This window comes from Homalodisca vitripennis, chromosome 1 (genome assembly GCF_021130785.1).
Source record: "Homalodisca vitripennis isolate AUS2020 chromosome 1, UT_GWSS_2.1, whole genome shotgun sequence".
Taxonomy (NCBI): domain Eukaryota; kingdom Metazoa; phylum Arthropoda; class Insecta; order Hemiptera; family Cicadellidae; genus Homalodisca; species Homalodisca vitripennis.
In genome coordinates, this window is record NC_060207.1 from 22,883,397 (window position 1) to 22,901,461 (window position 18,065).

Below are 18,065 nucleotides of genomic sequence, written 5' to 3' on the forward strand. Positions count from 1 at the left end.
TTTGATGCATCTATTGTATACAGCACAGCACATAGTGACGGTGATGCATCCACCGTGCCACATATAGCACACCATGATGTTTGGTGCAGCCACGATGTCACACACAGCAGGTAGGGAGTTTGATGCAGCCACCGTGTACAGTACAACAGGACGTTTGATGCATCTATTGTATACAGCACAGCACATAAAGACGGTGATGCATCCACCGTGCCACATATAGCACACCATGATGTTTGGTGCAGCCACGATGTCACACACAGCAGGTAGGGAGTTTGATGCAGCCACCGTGTACAGTACAACAGGACGTTTGATGCATCTATTGTATACAGCACAGCACATAGTGACGGTGATGCATCCACCGTGCCACATATAGCACACCATGATGTTTGGTGCAGCCACGATGTCACACACAGCAGGTAGGGAGTTTGATGCAGCCACCGTGTACAGTACAACAGGACGTTTGATGCATCTATTGTATACAGCACAGCACATAGTGACGGTGATGCATCCACCGTGCCACATATAGCACACCATGATGTTTGGTGCAGCCAAGATGTCACACACAGCAGGTAGGGAGTTTGATGCAGCCACCGTGTACAGTACAACAGGACGTTTGATGCATCTATTGTATACAGCACAGCACATAAAGACGGTGATGCATCCACCGTGCCACATATAGCACACCATGATGTTTGGTGCAGCCAAGATGTCACACACAGCAGGTAGGGAGTTTGATGCAGGCAATGTGTCGCATTCATTACAACATGATGTTTGATACCAGTCACAATATACTCGTATTCAGTAGCAATCCTTTATCATTAAAATACACGCATACAATATTAACATTAACAATGTTGACCTCGTTGGAGATTGAAATATCCGAGGTAGTTAACCCACTACTGACCTAAAAGTTATTTTAGTATCTTAATTATGTAAAGGGCAGCTCATTATATCGTCTCGGTACGGCAACAGCAGCGGTGTGTAACGGATGGTGTCGTATGCTCATTAAAGTTTATAGCATTTGTAACTTATAAATGATACAAGTAACTTGGATTGTGAAGACATTCTGAATGGTACTAAGCATCTATAAATGAGTTTAATAACTAACTGAGAGATTTTATCCTATTATTTTATAAAAGTAAGTTGTTTATGTAAAACAAGTAAAGAGATTAGATACTTCTTTATGTTGTAATGAAAATTGAAACAGTAGAACAATTGAATTTGCTTTTATGTACACTTATATAAATTATGAATTGGTACAGTCCGTTAACAATCGTGTATTACTCCTTCTCAGGTTATGCCAGTAACGTCATGTATTGCTCATAATTAGTAATTGTCAGTTAACATCGTGCAGAAATCCTAATATGGAACTGTCCGTTAACATCGTGTACTACTCCTTCTCAGGTTATGCCAGTACCGTCATGTATTGCTCATAATTAGTAATTGTCAGTTAACATCGTGCAGAAATCCTACTATGGTACAGTCCGTTAACATCGGGTACTACTCATACTCAGGTTATGCCAGTAACTGCTCATAATTAGTAATTGTCAGTTAACATCGTGCAGCACTCCTACTATGGTACAGTCCGTTAACATCGTGTACTACTCGTTCTCAGGTTATGCCAGTAACTGCTTATAATTAGTAATTGGCCGTTAACATCGTGTACTACTCCTTCTCAGGTTATGTCAGTACCGTCATGTATTGCTCATAATTAGTCATTGTCAGTTAACATCTTGCAGCACTCCTACTATGGTACAGTCCGTTAACATCGTGTACTACTCGTTCTCAGATTATGCCAGTAACTGCTTATAATTAGTAATTGGCCGTTAACATCGTGTACTACTCCTTCTCAGAATATGCCAGTAACTGCTCATAATTAGTAATTGTCAGTTAATATCGTGCAGCACTCCTACTATGGTACAGTCCGTTAACATCGTGTACTACTCCTTCTCAGGTTATGCCAGTAACTGCTCATAATTAGTAATTGTCAGTTAACATCGTGCAGCACTCCTACTATGGTACAGTCCGATAACATCGGGTACTACTCCTTCTCAGGTTATGCCAGTAACTGCTCATAATTAGTAATTGTCAGTTAACATCGTGCAGCACTCCTACTATGGTACAGTCAGTTAACATCGTGTACTACTCCTTCTCAGGTTATGCCATTAACTGCTCATAATTAGTAATTGTCAGTTAACATCGTGGAGCACTCCTACTATGGTACAGTCCGTTAACATCGTGTACTACTCATTCTCAGGTTATGCCAGTAACTGCTTATACTTAGTAATTGGCAGTTAACATCGTGCAGCACTCCTACTATGGTACTGTCCGTTAACATCGGGTACTACACCTTCTCAGGTTATGCCTAGCTAGTAACTGCTCATAATTAGTAATTGTCAGTTAACATCGTGCAGCACTCCTACTATGGTACTGTCAGTTAACATCGTGTACTACTCCTTCTCAGGTTATGCCAGTAACTGCTCATAATTAGTAATTGTCAGTTAACATCGTGCAGCACTCCTACTATGGTACAGTCCGTTAACATCGTGTACTACTCCTTCTCAGGTTATGCCAGTAACTGCTCATAATTAGTAATTGGCAGTTAACATCGTGCAGCACTCCTACTATAATACAGTCCGTTAACATCGTGTACTACTCCTTCTCAGGTTATGCCAGTAACTGCTCATAATTAGTAATTGGCAGTTAACATCGTGCAGCACTCCTACTATGGTACAGTCCGTTAACATCGTGTACTACTCCTTCTCAGGTTATGCCAGTAACTGCTTATAATTAGTAATTGGCAGTTAACATCGTGCAGCACTCCTACTATGGTACAGTCCGTTAACATCGTGTACTACTCCTTCTCAGGTTATGCCAGTAACTGCTCATAATTAGTAATTGGCAGTTAACATCGTGCAGCACTCCTACTATGGTACAGTCCGTTAACATCGGGTACTACTCCTTCTCAGGTTATGCCAGTAACTGTTCATATTTAGTAATTGGCAGTTAACATCGTGCAGCACTCCTACTATGGTACTGTCCGTTAACATCGTGTACTACTCCTTCTCAGGTTATGCTAGTAACTGCTTATAATTAGTAATTGGCCGTTAAAATCGTGTACTACTCCTTCTCAGGTTATGCCAGTAACTGCTCATAATTAGTAATTGGCAGTTAACATCGTGCAGCACTCCTACTATGGTACAGTCCGTTAACATCGTGTACTACTCCTTCTCAGGTTATGCCAGTAACTGCTTATAATTAGTAATTGGCAGTTAACATCGTGCAGCACTCCTACTATGGTACAGTCCGTTAACATCGTGTACTACTCCTTCTCAGGTTATGCCAGTAACTGTTCATATTTAGTAATTGGCAGTTAACATCGTGCAGCACTCCTACTATGGTACTGTCCGTTAACATCGTGTACTACTCCTTCTCAGGTTATGCTAGTAACTGCTTATAATTAGTAATTGGCCGTTAACATCGTGTACTACTCCTTCGCAGGTTATGTCAGTACCGTCATGTATTGCTCATAATTAGTAATTGTCAGTTAACATCGTGCAGAAATCCTACTATGGTACAGTCCGTTAACATCGGGTACTACTCCTTCTCAGGTTATGCCAGTAACTGCTCATAATTAGTAATTGTCAGTTAACATCGTGCAGCACTCCTACTATGGTACAGTCAGTTAACATCGTGTACTACTCCTTCTCAGGTTATGCCATTAACTGCTCATAATTAGTAATTGTCAGTTAACATCATGGAGCACTCCTACTATGGTACAGTCCGTTAACATCGTGTACTACTCATTCTCAGGTTATGCCAGTAACTGCTTATACTTAGTAATTGGCAGTTAACATCGTGCAGCACTCCTACTATGGTACTGTCCGTTAACATCGGGTACTACTCCTTCTCAGGTTATGCTAGTAACTGCTCATAATTAGTAATTGTCAGTTAACATCGTGCAGCACTCCTACTATAATACAGTCCGTTAACATCGTGTACTACTCCTTCTCAGGTTATGCCAGTAACTGCTCATAATTAGTAATTGGCAGTTAACATCGTGCAGCACTCCTACTATGGTACAGTCCGTTAACATCGTGTACTACTCCTTCTCAGGTTATGCCAGTAACTGCTTATAATTAGTAATTGGCAGTTAACATCGTGCAGCACTCCTACTATGGTACAGTCCGTTAACATCGTGTACTACTCCTTCTCAGGTTATGCCAGTAACTGCTTATAATTAGTAATTGGCCGTTAACATCGTGTACTACTCCTTCTCAGGTTATGTCAGTACCGTCATGTATTGCTCATAATTAGTAATTGTCAGTTAACATCGTGCAGAAATCCTACTATGGTACAGTCCGTTAACATCGGGTACTACTCCTTCTCAGGTTATGCCAGTAACTGCTCATAATTAGTAATTGTCAGTTAACATCGTGCAGCACTCCTACTATGGTACAGTCCGTTAACATCGTGTACTACTCCTTCTCAGGTTATGCCAGTAACTGCTTATACTTAGTAATTGGCAGTTAACATCGTGCAGCACTCCCACTATGGTACTGTCCGTTAACATCGTGTACTACTACTTCTCAGGTTATGCCAGGTAACTGCTCATAATTAGTAATTGTCAGTTAACATCGTGCAGCACTCCTACTATGGTACAGTCCGTTAACATCGTGTACTACTCCTTCTCAGGTTATGCCAGTAACTGCTTATAATTAGTAATTGGCCGTTAACATCGTGTACTACTCCTTCTCAGGTTATGCCAGTAACTGCTCATAATTAGTAATTGTCAGTTAACATCGTGCAGCACTCCTACTATGGTACAGTCCGTTAACATCGTGTACTACTCGTTCTCAGGTTATGCCAGTAACTGCTTATAATTAGTAATTGGCAGTTAACATCGTGCAGCACTCCTACTATGGTACAGTCCGTTAACATCGGGTACTACTCCTTCTCAGGTTATGCCAGTAACTTTTCATATTTAGTAATTGTCAGTTAACATCGTGCAGCACTCCTAGTATGGTACTGTCTGTTATCATCGGGTACTACTCCTTCTCAGGTTATGCCAGTAACTGCTTATACTTAGTAATTGGCAGTTAACATCGTGCAGCACTCCTACTATGGTACTGTCCGTTAACATCGTGTACTACTCCTTCTCAGGTTATGCCAGTAACTGCTCATAATTAGTAATTGTCAGTTAACATCGTGCAGCACTCCTACTATGGTACAGTCCGTTAACATCGTGTACTACTCCTTCTCAGGTTATGCCAGTAACTGCTTATACTTAGTAATTGGCAGTTAACATCGTGCAGCACTCCTACTATGGTACTGTCCGTTAAAATAGTGTACTACTCCTTCTCAGGTTATGCCAGTAACTGCTCATAATTAGTAATTGTCAGTTAACATCGTGCAGCACTCCTACTATGGTACAGTCCGTTAACATCGTGTACTACTCCTTCTCAGGTTATGCCAGTAACTGGTTATAATTAGTAATTGGCCGTTAACATCGTGTACTACTCCTTCTCAGGTTATGCCAGTAACTGCTCATAATTAGTAATTGTCAGTTAACATCGTGCAGCACTCCTACTATGGTACAGTCCGTTAACATCGTGTACTACTCCTTCTCAGGTTATGCCAGTAACTGCTCATAATTAGTAATTGTCAGTTAACATCGTGCAGCACTCCTACTATGGTACAGTCCGTTAACATCGTGTACTACTCCTTCTCAAGTTATGCCAGTAACTGCTTATAATTAGTAATTGGCAGTTAACATCGTGCAGCACTCCTACTATGGTACAGTCCGTTAACATCGTGTATTTAAAGTGTATTAGACAAAAATAATTGTTGTTTTTATAACTCTTCTCCTCACAAATATTGTAATTCTCTCATAAGATTGAACGATTTTAAATCATGCATGGATATACACGACGATTTAGCTGATTTCATATCTGGGGCTTAGTGATCTATTATTGGCAATAGAGTTGACTGCAATATATTGAACAGGGCAATATAATTAAACCCAACATACAGAACAGGGAAATACAGCTGACCGCAAAGGACTGAACATGGCAATACAGCTGACCGCAAAGGACTGAACATGGCAATAGAGCTAACCGCAAATGACTGAAGATTGCAGTTGAACTGACCGTAATAGATGGAACATGGTAAAGAGTTAACTGAAATAGACTAAACATAGAAAATTGTGAACCAAAATAGACTGTATATGCCAACATAATTATCAGCAATAGACTGAACATGGCAATAAAGTTAACCATAGATCATTAAACATGACAATAGAGTTAACGACAATAGACTGAACATGATCATAGAGTTAACCACAATAGACTGAACATATCAATAGAGTTAAATACAATAAAATGAACATGACAATATGATTAACCACAATAGACTGAACATGAAAATAGTGTTAACCACAATAGATTGAACATAACAATAGAGTTAAATACAATAAAATGAACATGACAATATGGTTAACCACAATAGACTGAACATGACAATAGTGTTAACCACAATAGACTGAACATATCAATAGAGTTAAATACAACAAAATGAACATGACAATATGGTTAACCACAATAGACTGAACATATCAATAGAGTTAAATACAATAAAATGAACATGACAATATGATTAACCACAATAGACTGAACATGAAAATAGTGTTAACCACAATAGATTGAACATAACAATAGAGTTAAATACAATAAAATGAACATGACAATATGGTTAACCACAATAGACTGAACATGACAATAGTGTTAACCACAATAGACTGAACATATCGATAGAGTTAAATACAACAAAATGAACATGACAATATGGTTAACCACAATAGACTGAACATGGCAATAAAGTTAACCATAGTTCATTAAACATGACAATAGAGTTATCCACAATAGACTGAACATATCAATAGAGTTAAATACAACAAAATGAACATGACAATATGGTTAACCACAATAGACTGAACATGACAATAGTGTTAACCACAATAGACTGAACATGACAATAGTGTTAACCACAATAGACTGAACATGGTCACTATATTCGTCTGCCTCAGTGATGCAGAGAGTGATCCATATAGGCCTAGTTATAGACCTAGAATACATACGAAGGAGTGCAGGATCTCAGCAACTCCTACACTTACGTAAACAACCAGGTCAAGAGGGATTGCCTAGTTGACTTGCAACAGCATCGCATGAGGAGAGGCGCGGCGCGGCGGCCGGACGCTAGCCTCAGACACCCTTGACAATAAAGGGGTCATCCGCGGCTCTTTCTATGTTTATGTACACACTAACTTACGTAAAGCTCTACTTTACTTCAAGGTCTGTAAATTACAATGAGGTGTTAAGAGCTGTTTTCAAAATTGTCTCTCTTCTCGGTTCATCTGGAAGTCATATTCGGCTTTATTATTAAAAGATTAGAGGACGGGTGGTTACGTTGAGCTTAGTTACGTGGCGTGATTGGTTATGCATCAGCAACACCAAACCGTCAACAAAGGCTAACCACTGGGCCGCCGATCACTAAATATAGTGTTTATCGAATTTTTGCAGTGACTGAATAGTTAGAGGATTGAAATGTGCGGGGTCTTAACTTGGTTGTTAGATATTTCGTTCGTATCCATTTCTCTACCCCTCATCATGGACGAACGTCTCATCCAAAGTTTATGATTTTCGATAACAAAATTCTTTGACCCAAAATAATTTTAAATTCCTATTTTTAGGTTTTAAAAGTTTTGTTTAATTTTAAATTATATAACTATTAAGATATCAAAATAATAAATTTATATTTGTATGACAGCTAATTTCAGTTGTTGCTAAATAATAAATTTGCAAATTAAATTACCAATAGATTTATGAAATTCCGGCACCGAATTTTACGGCTTTGGCAAGTTAGAATGCTCTAGGGATTATGTATTAATGTGTAGATCTTAATTAATACATAATCCCTAGAGCACTAAACTTGCCTAAGCTACTACAATAAGGTAGGAGTACGCCACACAATGGGCCACGAAACTGGCTTCGGTTGAATTTAATTCAAAAGGTTCATTTGAAGATTTCAAATCTCTAAATCTCTAGCTCATTTTATTATTAACAGATAGAATGACAGTCAATCAAAAATAAAGGGAATTTTTAAATAACGATAATCAGTCAAATTACATGGTTGGATATGCATCTTCATAGATCTGATTCTTGTCTTTGTATAAATGAAGTTTCATGAAAAATTCAAAGCAACATATGAAATATTTCTCAATATATCCATTTACATACATATGTTACATTTACGTTTATATTAATTAAATTGTGTATCATATAAGTGTTTCAATAATAACATTCTGCACACAAGTAAAAACAATCATGTTGTATGTATTGTGATAATTAGGCTTCTGGTGTTTTTATAACACATGATAAAATCCAGTGAGATAGTACTGAGTTTGTTCACAGACTTATTCATTACGCTATTTTCTCGTTCCGATTATTCAATATCTAACAACATTTTGTCTAACCATGTAGCCTAAATGATCTAAAGAGTTATGACTCTACAAAATGTGTTATCGAGCTAAAATACCTCTGTAATCTGTATGTAGTTTTAAAAATAAGTAGCTAAAATTTTTAAGTGACCCATCCAAATAGTTCCTGAGGATATGGGTCATCAAAATGTTCACAATAACATTCGCGAGGTGGTACCTACCGACTTCCTTTCTTAATATTTCAAAACTATTCATTTTGTAGAGACAAATAAAGTACTAGTATTTACAATTATAGTATTTCTATTACTAGATCTGCAGTACATGTTTTACTAGCTGAGAATTAGGTAAGGGCTGAATCATTTTATTTTTGTCTTTAATGTCTGTCTTTCTGTCCGGCATGATATCTTGAAATTTCAAAGCTACAGGTCAATTCGTGCTTAAAGCTCCATTTATAAATAAGGAGCACCGAGTTTGATGATGTGGCATACCGCTATTTTGAATTTGGCTGAGCGTTTTGTGGGTAACCACGATGGCGACGAGAAAATAACAGAGTAAATAAATGTGTAAACAAACTCAGTACAAATTTATATTTTAACATGTGACATGTTTATTCGTAATTAAAGGGAACAAATATAGTGAAGAGACATTGGTCAAAGTCGATTTCAGAGCAATCTTGTGTTGTGTTATCCTTCGTAGCTCAGACAATGTTATTATTTTAACACTGATATGACACCTATCTCAATAAATAAATATGAGAGTGTCATGTGGTAAGATATTTCAAGAAAGATTTCGTCTGCAGAGATTACATTTTGCGTGAAACTTCATTTGGACATAGAAAAGAATGAGTTTTACATGGTTTATGTCTAACCATAAAATTTGGCTGAGCATCATTAACAAATGACACAATTTTTATTTTATCTGCGGGGGGGTTGTACAAATTTCTGTTCTGTATGATTGACTGCCTGTTTATATGTCCACAGGACATCTTGAGAATGAAATGAGCAATAGATATGACATTTTCAAGCAACCTCAGCGAAGCCTGTTACGCGACATATGTTGTGGCGCACTCCTCTTCTTATATATAGGTTTCTTATATCATTTATGAAATTGTATCAACATTCATACTTCATTTAATAAAAAGGTAGGATTACACCACATCAGCACATAATGCGTGACAGGTTTCGCTGAGTTTGTAAGCAAAATTTTAAGACTAATAGCCTGTGGGCAGTGAGACAATCATACAGAAGAGACATGTTTATATCCCCTAGCAGACAAAACTGTGTCAGCCTGCGTAATGATAGGTTACAATGATGCTCAACCAAAATCTATTTTTGCATATGGAACTCATTCTGGTCTATGTGAAATGAAGTTTAATTTAAAATTTAAAGTCTGTATATGAAATGTTTCTCGATCTACGCTTAAACATATAGAATAGTTGGACTACATATGTACACCCCCTCTTATAAAAGGTATTTCGTATTGTAAGATTAACTTCTCGTAACTGTCAATTTTCCAACAAGAACAATGACGAAACGAGTTTGTCAATCTCTTTCCAACATTTAGCCCCTCATTCATCAAATACACACTACTTTGGTATTGAGCAAACGCTGGGAGTGCAGTCAACAAAAACCCATTAAATCAAGAAATTGCTAGTATAGACATGCACCAGCGTGAATATACCAGTAATCGGGTCGCACCTAAGGGTTGACGACCCCTCTGTTTACCTGCGGCCCAGCGTGCTGAGTCAGTATCGTCCGATGTGTGACGTCATAGCCTGACACAGTTGTAGCTCCTAGCTCATGGCTTCTGCTGAAGATCGCAGCATCAGCGGTTGCTGACGGTGACCGCTTCGTCAGCACACTTTCGCTGATTGATGTCAAGAGGAGGTGGCTGTGTTCGCTACTACAAATTGGCAAGAACGAACCGGCGAGAACACGACTCCAACTCTTGATGATTAATTGATCCTATAGTTATTAAAAAATAAAGTAATACCCATCTTCTAACATGCCTTTAAGTTTTATTGTATTACATTTCACCCTTTTCAAAAATGTGCAAAGAAAAATAATATTATAAAGCCATAATATTATAATATTATATATATAAAGTGTTATATTATTATTGTATTCCTGCTATTGTAAAAAAAATAAATGTATCATTAAAATTATATGTATTTTTAATCGTTCTTGAAATTTACAACAATTTGACATAAAGTTGAAGGAAAGGTGTTCGACAGTGAACTAGGGTAGTTAGTGGTCAGTGTTGGAAGTTTGTGTGCCGAGGGTTGTTGCCTGAGGCTGTGTGGGCCGATAAAGGAGAGTATTTTGGTCAGTGAATGGTCCTGACCTCTATTGGCTCTATTGGTTACTGTCAACTGTTTCTTAGGCTTGTTTAAACAAAGGTTTCCTCATGCACGATAAATAACAATTTAAAAGGTTTTCAGTGTCATGCAAACCAATTAAATCTCTAAATGAAGAAGAAGCGTTATAATTAAAAATATGAGGTTTCCAACATACCTTTAAAATAAATATGTGTAGGTATTATTACTGTAGGCTACTTCATAGATGAATTTATTTATTAAAAATAATAATATTTAAATATCATAACACAAGAGGATCTCGCTAATAAAGGTAGAGCTAAGTATTTAAATCATTCCATTTTATATGTGTACTGAATCAGAAAAAATTAATTTGGCTTATACATTTATTAAGGTTATTATCTTTTATAGATCACTTAAAACTCCCCTCCCCCCCCCCCCCAAATTCATGATGCAACAATTGCTTTTAGCATCCTGTATTTCCGATCTTACTCAATATCTTTGAAACAATATGTATTATACAAATTCCAAGGTTTCTCTGCAAAGCCCTTTAATCATTATTAATTTGTGTTGTGTGAAAACGCATATTGTTAATTAAATATAATTATATATCAAATAGCAGTGTATAAAATGCATTTATAATCATCATTATATATAATTTCTCTCTTAATAAAACCGCAATTTAGCACCAATACAAATAAATGGTATTGTTTGATTAATTAACAATATTATTTAAAAATGTAATTCTTCTTCCACTCTTCCAATAACAACGTTCAAAAGATATAGGTGTGATGTAAATTGGGAATAAACCAATGAATTATCAATAGATTTATGAATTAAATAGAAATACCTCCCAAAAAGAACTGGATTCTTGTATGAATTTTCGTTTAAAACAGAGAAATACGTATATAGATATTTCCTAGTCGTTGTACTTGGATATTGCTGGATTCTTAATACATGTGGCATAGTAGTGAAATGTCTATAATAGGCGACTATCATATTTCTAAATTTGTTTTAGCGCATCCCAACAGTTCCTTTGCAACATCCCTGTGTTTGCCTTAGTCTTAAGTTTAATCATTCATTCTTACGCAGTAATTAAAACTTCGAAGGGCACTGGCAAAACAGTTGCATTATAATGATACACGGTACATACTGCGATACTTTATATTTTATCTGTAAACTTAAACTCCCTAAGACGAAAACAATCGCACCACTTTTAAAGGTAACCTTAAATTTGGACTTACGATTTTAAGTATCTTTGACATTGTACGCGACAAAAACTTAAGCAAATAAAGAAAAATATCGAATTGACTTCAGAATTATTCCACAATTCAAATTTTAACCTCGATTATTCACACAAACACTCGATTACAAAGTAATTAATTGTAATTAACCTAAACCGTAGATTAAGACATAAATAATGTTAAGTTTTGAAGTATGTAAACTAATTATTTCTAGACCGACTCCAATGTGAAATTACAAGCAATAAATTCAATAACAGAGCTGTAATAGTATAAACCCGTATTGATTGCATGCTAAAACCTATTATTGCATATTACAATTAATTTGTGCCTTATTCAAATCAATCTAAAACTTGAAAGTTCATCAATTATTACATTCTGTTGATTTGTGGTATCCAATGACTGTAATTAAGTATGAGGGTTGTTTCTTCTTTTCTAAATACAACTTTAACAACATTAGTTGTTTTAAATATAAATTAAACTATTAAATTAAGAATATAAAACCGTTGTCTTTTAGTGCTCTTCCATACCTTTATATCCTTGTTTAATCCTATATTTCTTTGTTATTTAAGTGACTATACCGATATAACCTTATATAATAGGTTTTAAAAGTCCCATCTCTGTGGGGAATTATGAAGAAAGGAACGACACATCTGGTCTTTCACATTGGCTGTATTGTTCTCTTTGAAACTTATTTTCATCACGAGGCCACCCGGCTGGTGGTGTTGTTCCCAATCGGGTATCCCTGCTCCAATTGGGGGCGTTGTAAGGGTTCTATTAATTGTCGCTCTACGCTGCGCCATTAACTGCTCCGTCACCTCGAGACCCCGCAACAACTACAATTTACAAGAAGTACAGCATTTCTTAAAGCATATTCTGAGATGATTATCAATCTCATTTTATATAAAGTTAGAAACTTACTAATTATTGTTGCAAAGCATCAATGATGTTACCATAACCCACATACTCGAATCTAAGTAGTTGAGCCGTCATCCCTTTAGGTGCTACATTATTGACTATCGTGCCACTACATCCTAGCATTTTTATCATCATAACTCAGTCCAATAACTACAATTGTGAAGGCGCCAATTCTTTTTGATTGGTGGAAGAAGCAGCATAGGATGAAATATTCCATTTAGTTTTTTACTCAACCGCTGATTTTAACTAACTCAAATTTGTTTGAAATGTTTGTTTTTAAATATTATATTCACACTGGTTTTAAAATATTTTTAAACTGTTCAGTGCTCAGAAATTCAACCCCTTAATTTAAACAAATCATACAATCTATTAATCGCTTACTATCCAATAATTTAGAACGTTTCCTCCTGAATTGTTCCTTAAAACTGATTTGATAGTTTTAACTCCCATAATTTAAGCATGCGTGCTTATGCCTGGAGACAAGCAGTGCCTGCAATCCTATATGTGCTTTTTTGCCTCTTACTTTTCATTAAAAGCCTCTTTTTGCATCTTAACATGGGAAACATACTTTTAAAACGAGTACGATAGATTGTAAGGCAACGGCGAAATCCTGATAAATGGGGTCATAGGATATATGTCGTATTTGAGCAAAGCCTTTACCAGTAAGATTTTCACCAAAATCTTTTCAAAACAGAGAATCGTTCACTTTTGTGCTCTATATCGATCCTGGGCTGTCATAACCCATAGATTGCCGATGCCAAATGTGTGTAAGATTTGTTTATATTTGACAAATAAATAGCAAATCCAAGGGATTCGTCTGCTTTTGCCATGTTTCATTGAAATTTGCACCTTGGGATAACCTATAAACTTACTATGTCAAGGACCCTTCGCTAAAACTACTAACACAGTGTTGTCGACAACACCATTGAGCCCTACCCCCATGACTCCAAACGTACTCAGAACCAGTCCCTGAGCTAAGACATAATCCACAGTATGTTCATGCTAAATATATGTATAAGATTTCTTTCATAAGCAAATGTTAGATTTACTGTTACCGTTTTATGGATGCGCTTCCTTTTGTCACGATAGCTGAAATTTGACGTTAGACTTGGGATCAACCCATATAACTACCACGACAATGACCCTTCCTGTACACTACTTCTAGGACAGTGTTTAGAACATAATTCTCACCCTGGGGATCTGCCCCCAGACTCCAAAAATGCTTAATACCAAGCCTGGAGCAATACAAAATCCATATAATGTATAGTGTAAGATTTGTTTAATACGAAGGCCAGCCTAGTCGCTTGATTCAATGCCATCATCTTAGGGTTTCGCCCAGTCTGACCATATTTGAAATTGGGCCGTTACCTTGATATCAACTCATAAAATTATGATAAAATTAATTTATATATCCCTTCAAAAGCAACATTATGCGCTAGCATTTTAGCTGAATAACGAACTTAGATTTTGAATTCACGAGAGGAAGATGTATGCCAAATTTAGATAAGAGTATAGTAAAAATACTTTTTTCTCTCCTCGTCAAGTGTTAGGTAGTAACTGAATTGCGAAACCAAATTTATTAACAAGTCTATATATGTAATGCTTGGGTTTTTTGTGAAAGCCCCAATCACCATCGAACGAGGTGCCTTCTGTATTACAGGCAGGATGTAATGACAGGGATCCTTGTTACCTATACAATCTGTGTATATTGTTGTACATCAGATCGTCGCCCTTGGGAGCAAGTAATGAGAGGAGTGAATGTCCTTGGATTTATTTTACTTAATCTTATTTTTACTCTGAGGAACTTAATATAATAATAACCGTTTTCAGAGGAAAACCCCCATTCTTCTGGATACTTAAAATGTGTCCTCGTGCTTCATGCTCCAGTCTTAAACAAATTTTTAGGAGGATACGTTTGCGAATGTAAAATTTCACAATTTATAGAGCAGATAGAATTTTTAAAAAATATGTAATTTTTGATGACGATATTTTACGATATTATGCAGAATTTAATGCTATAAAGAATATGTTTTAACTTAATAAACAGCACACTTAGGTAAGAACAGATTGTTTTACTTTTTAATTTTTTAATTTAAAATTTAATTTTTGTGTCCCACAAGAACAACGTTAAACTTAAATCTCCCGTTCCGTAACGTAGAGTTCTAAATCATAACAAATATACAGAGTGTCCCAGAGAACACGTCCATTACTTAAATACGGAGAACGGTAGGGTACTACAATCATCAAGTACAATGTATTCCTACTAAATAAAATATTAGCTATCAATAAAACTATTAACTGTTTCAATTTACAGAGTGTTCCTGAAGCAGGGGGTTATGGTTTCGAACATCGAAAAGTTCTAAGATAAACATAGGTAAAATGATACATGTTTTAATGTATAAACTGCTTTTAAGTTGAAAAATTTGTTGCATATTAACGTCCTTGTCACTATCTATTTTAAAATAGCGGCAACAAATATTAAAAATTTAGATTCAAAATTCCAAAAATATTACTGCTATTATCATTCTTTTCGGTTAAATTGAATAGGAGATGGATTTTAGGATTGAATTGGAGTATTTTTGTGATAAGTGGTTTGTAAAGTAATTGTTGCTTGTTGTAACTAAAACAGTTGTTTGCCACTAATTCATAATTTTTAAATGAGACAGTATAAGTGTTAAAAATCGTGGATTTTTTTACTTATAATAGTAATCTACGTAAATCGGTGCATTGGAAATCACCTTCTTCTGCCATAGCAACAAAAAAGTGGCAAAAAGATTCAAGGCAATCATGATTTTTTTGTTGTCAGAGGGTTCGTTCACATTGATTGGGTAGGTACCAGAGAGACAGACAGTGAATCACCATAACTACATGAGTGTCCTCACTGCCTTACGTGAACGTGAACTGAGAATATGTCCTGGATCTTACACCAGGACAATGCCCCAGTTCACAGTGTTTTGTCGATCAAGACGTTTTTAACCAAACATATCTCCGTTTAAGACCATCCACCCTACTGAACTAACTTCGAACTCTGTGATTTTTTTTCATTTCCTTGAGTCAAGTCAGCTTTTAAAGGAACGAGATGACTGTTCTTGAGATTGTTAAGGCAGTAAAAGAAACATAGGCGGAAAATGATCTGCAGCAACATTCCAACGCACAGTGTAAAATGCTCATAGAGCGGTGTAGAGACCATGGTACATTGAAGTGGATACAAATATATCAAAAATAATTCTCAACATTTTTTCAGCCTCAGTCCGGTTTTTTAGCTACACCTCGTACAACTAAAACGGTTTTTAATTTGTCAATCTTTATTACACTTAAACTGTAGTTCGTCTGTCAGATATTTGCTTGTTTATGTTTATGTTCTGTTATAAGTGAGTGATTTTGTGAATTTCTCCGTGTATGCATCATCAATAAACTTCAAAGCAGAAGCTAGTGGAATGTAATGCATAAGGCGAGGGCTCCGACAATCTATTCTATTCTTCTGGGCTGTAAAAAAAAAGTTCGTATGTCAAAAAAATCTCTTGTCTTGTTCAATTATTGTGCTAGTTCACTTTTTGCACAGTGTTAAACTACCTTTTATTCAGAAACCATATGAGACATGATATTGTAGTGTTTTATTATCTTAGTACCATAATATTCATTATTGTAAACATTGGCAGCATTAGGTTAGCTAGATTTTTAAATTTTTGTTATAAATATTTTTTATATCCTTAATAGGTTTTAAATTGATCAAATACATACAAAAACATAACACAATAAAAAACTTTTAAATTGCATTCGTATGTTTAAACTACACGTAGTAAAACATTTTCAAGATTTTGCTGCCTATCACTTGGTCACTGGACTCTGCGAGGATCTGAACTGTTTTTACACAGAATAAGGGAGTGAGTCAGTTGTGTGCAAGGTCGGCAGTGCTGATAAAAAATGCTACAGGCACAGACAGGTTTGAACCTGCGCTATCTGTAACTCAAACCCTAAGTCCAACACCAGACAGTGCGGCCATCTGCTCTATTCTGCGACCAACATTATTCATTGAATTGTTTTCATTTATTTTGTCTGCTTAAAATCATCTAATTAAATGTATTTTTCTTTATTTTTAAATGTTTGGCATTACCATGCCAACACTTTAAAACAGGAACACTATCAAATCGTCTAGAGAAAAGTTCTAGAGTTAAAACTATGTAAAGTTCTAAAGATTTTGCGATGGCAATATACATTTCAAAAGCTTTATTTAACATGTTGATAAAGTTTTATTTATACAATACGGTTTTAAAATATGCATATATGTTATTTTTATTATATGACATATACCTTTGAACAAAATGTGCTAACATATACCATGTAAAACAATGACATACGTATAAACTTAATTTTAACATCAAATTTGTCACTACTGAAGTGATTTTGGTGATCTATTATTATGATGTACAAATATCAACATAATACAGCTGATAAATCAATGTGCTTATAAACAGACTGTCGTTTAATTAACCTAGTTCCAACAGAAATTTGTATTTGCCGACTAATCACTCACATCAATACCTGCAATATATAAACTATTTTATTTAACACACAATCATTATTTCACATATACTTAGCATTCATACAGCTTTACAATTTTGTTTTCCTTATAATCTGACGTGTTCAACTGTTGTTCAATTGGGATGTTCTGGACAGGTATTGAATTTTTATTTTGTATTGTTGATTGATTTTGTACTGTATTCCTATAAATATATTGCCATAAAAACCTCTTTGTAACTTAGGTAGAATTAAAGTCTGCATTCAATCTGCAACAATTTTAACAACTCTTTTCTTCGTAAACTGAAAAAGCGGATCTTATGTATTTTTGGAATTTTTAAATTCATATTTATGTATGCAGTAGTCGACTCGTCAAAATTATTACATACTTAGGCCTATTATCAAAAGTATGCTTCACTACTCCTTCAATAGTATTACGCAATAATGTAAGAAATCTTTAAACCTAGAGTTGTTCTACTGCTTTTGAGTATAGGAAAACTACTACCACTGTTATGATATGTTCAGGAAACGAAATTCTCCAAAGAAACCTCATTGATAATATGTGTGATAAAGGTACTAT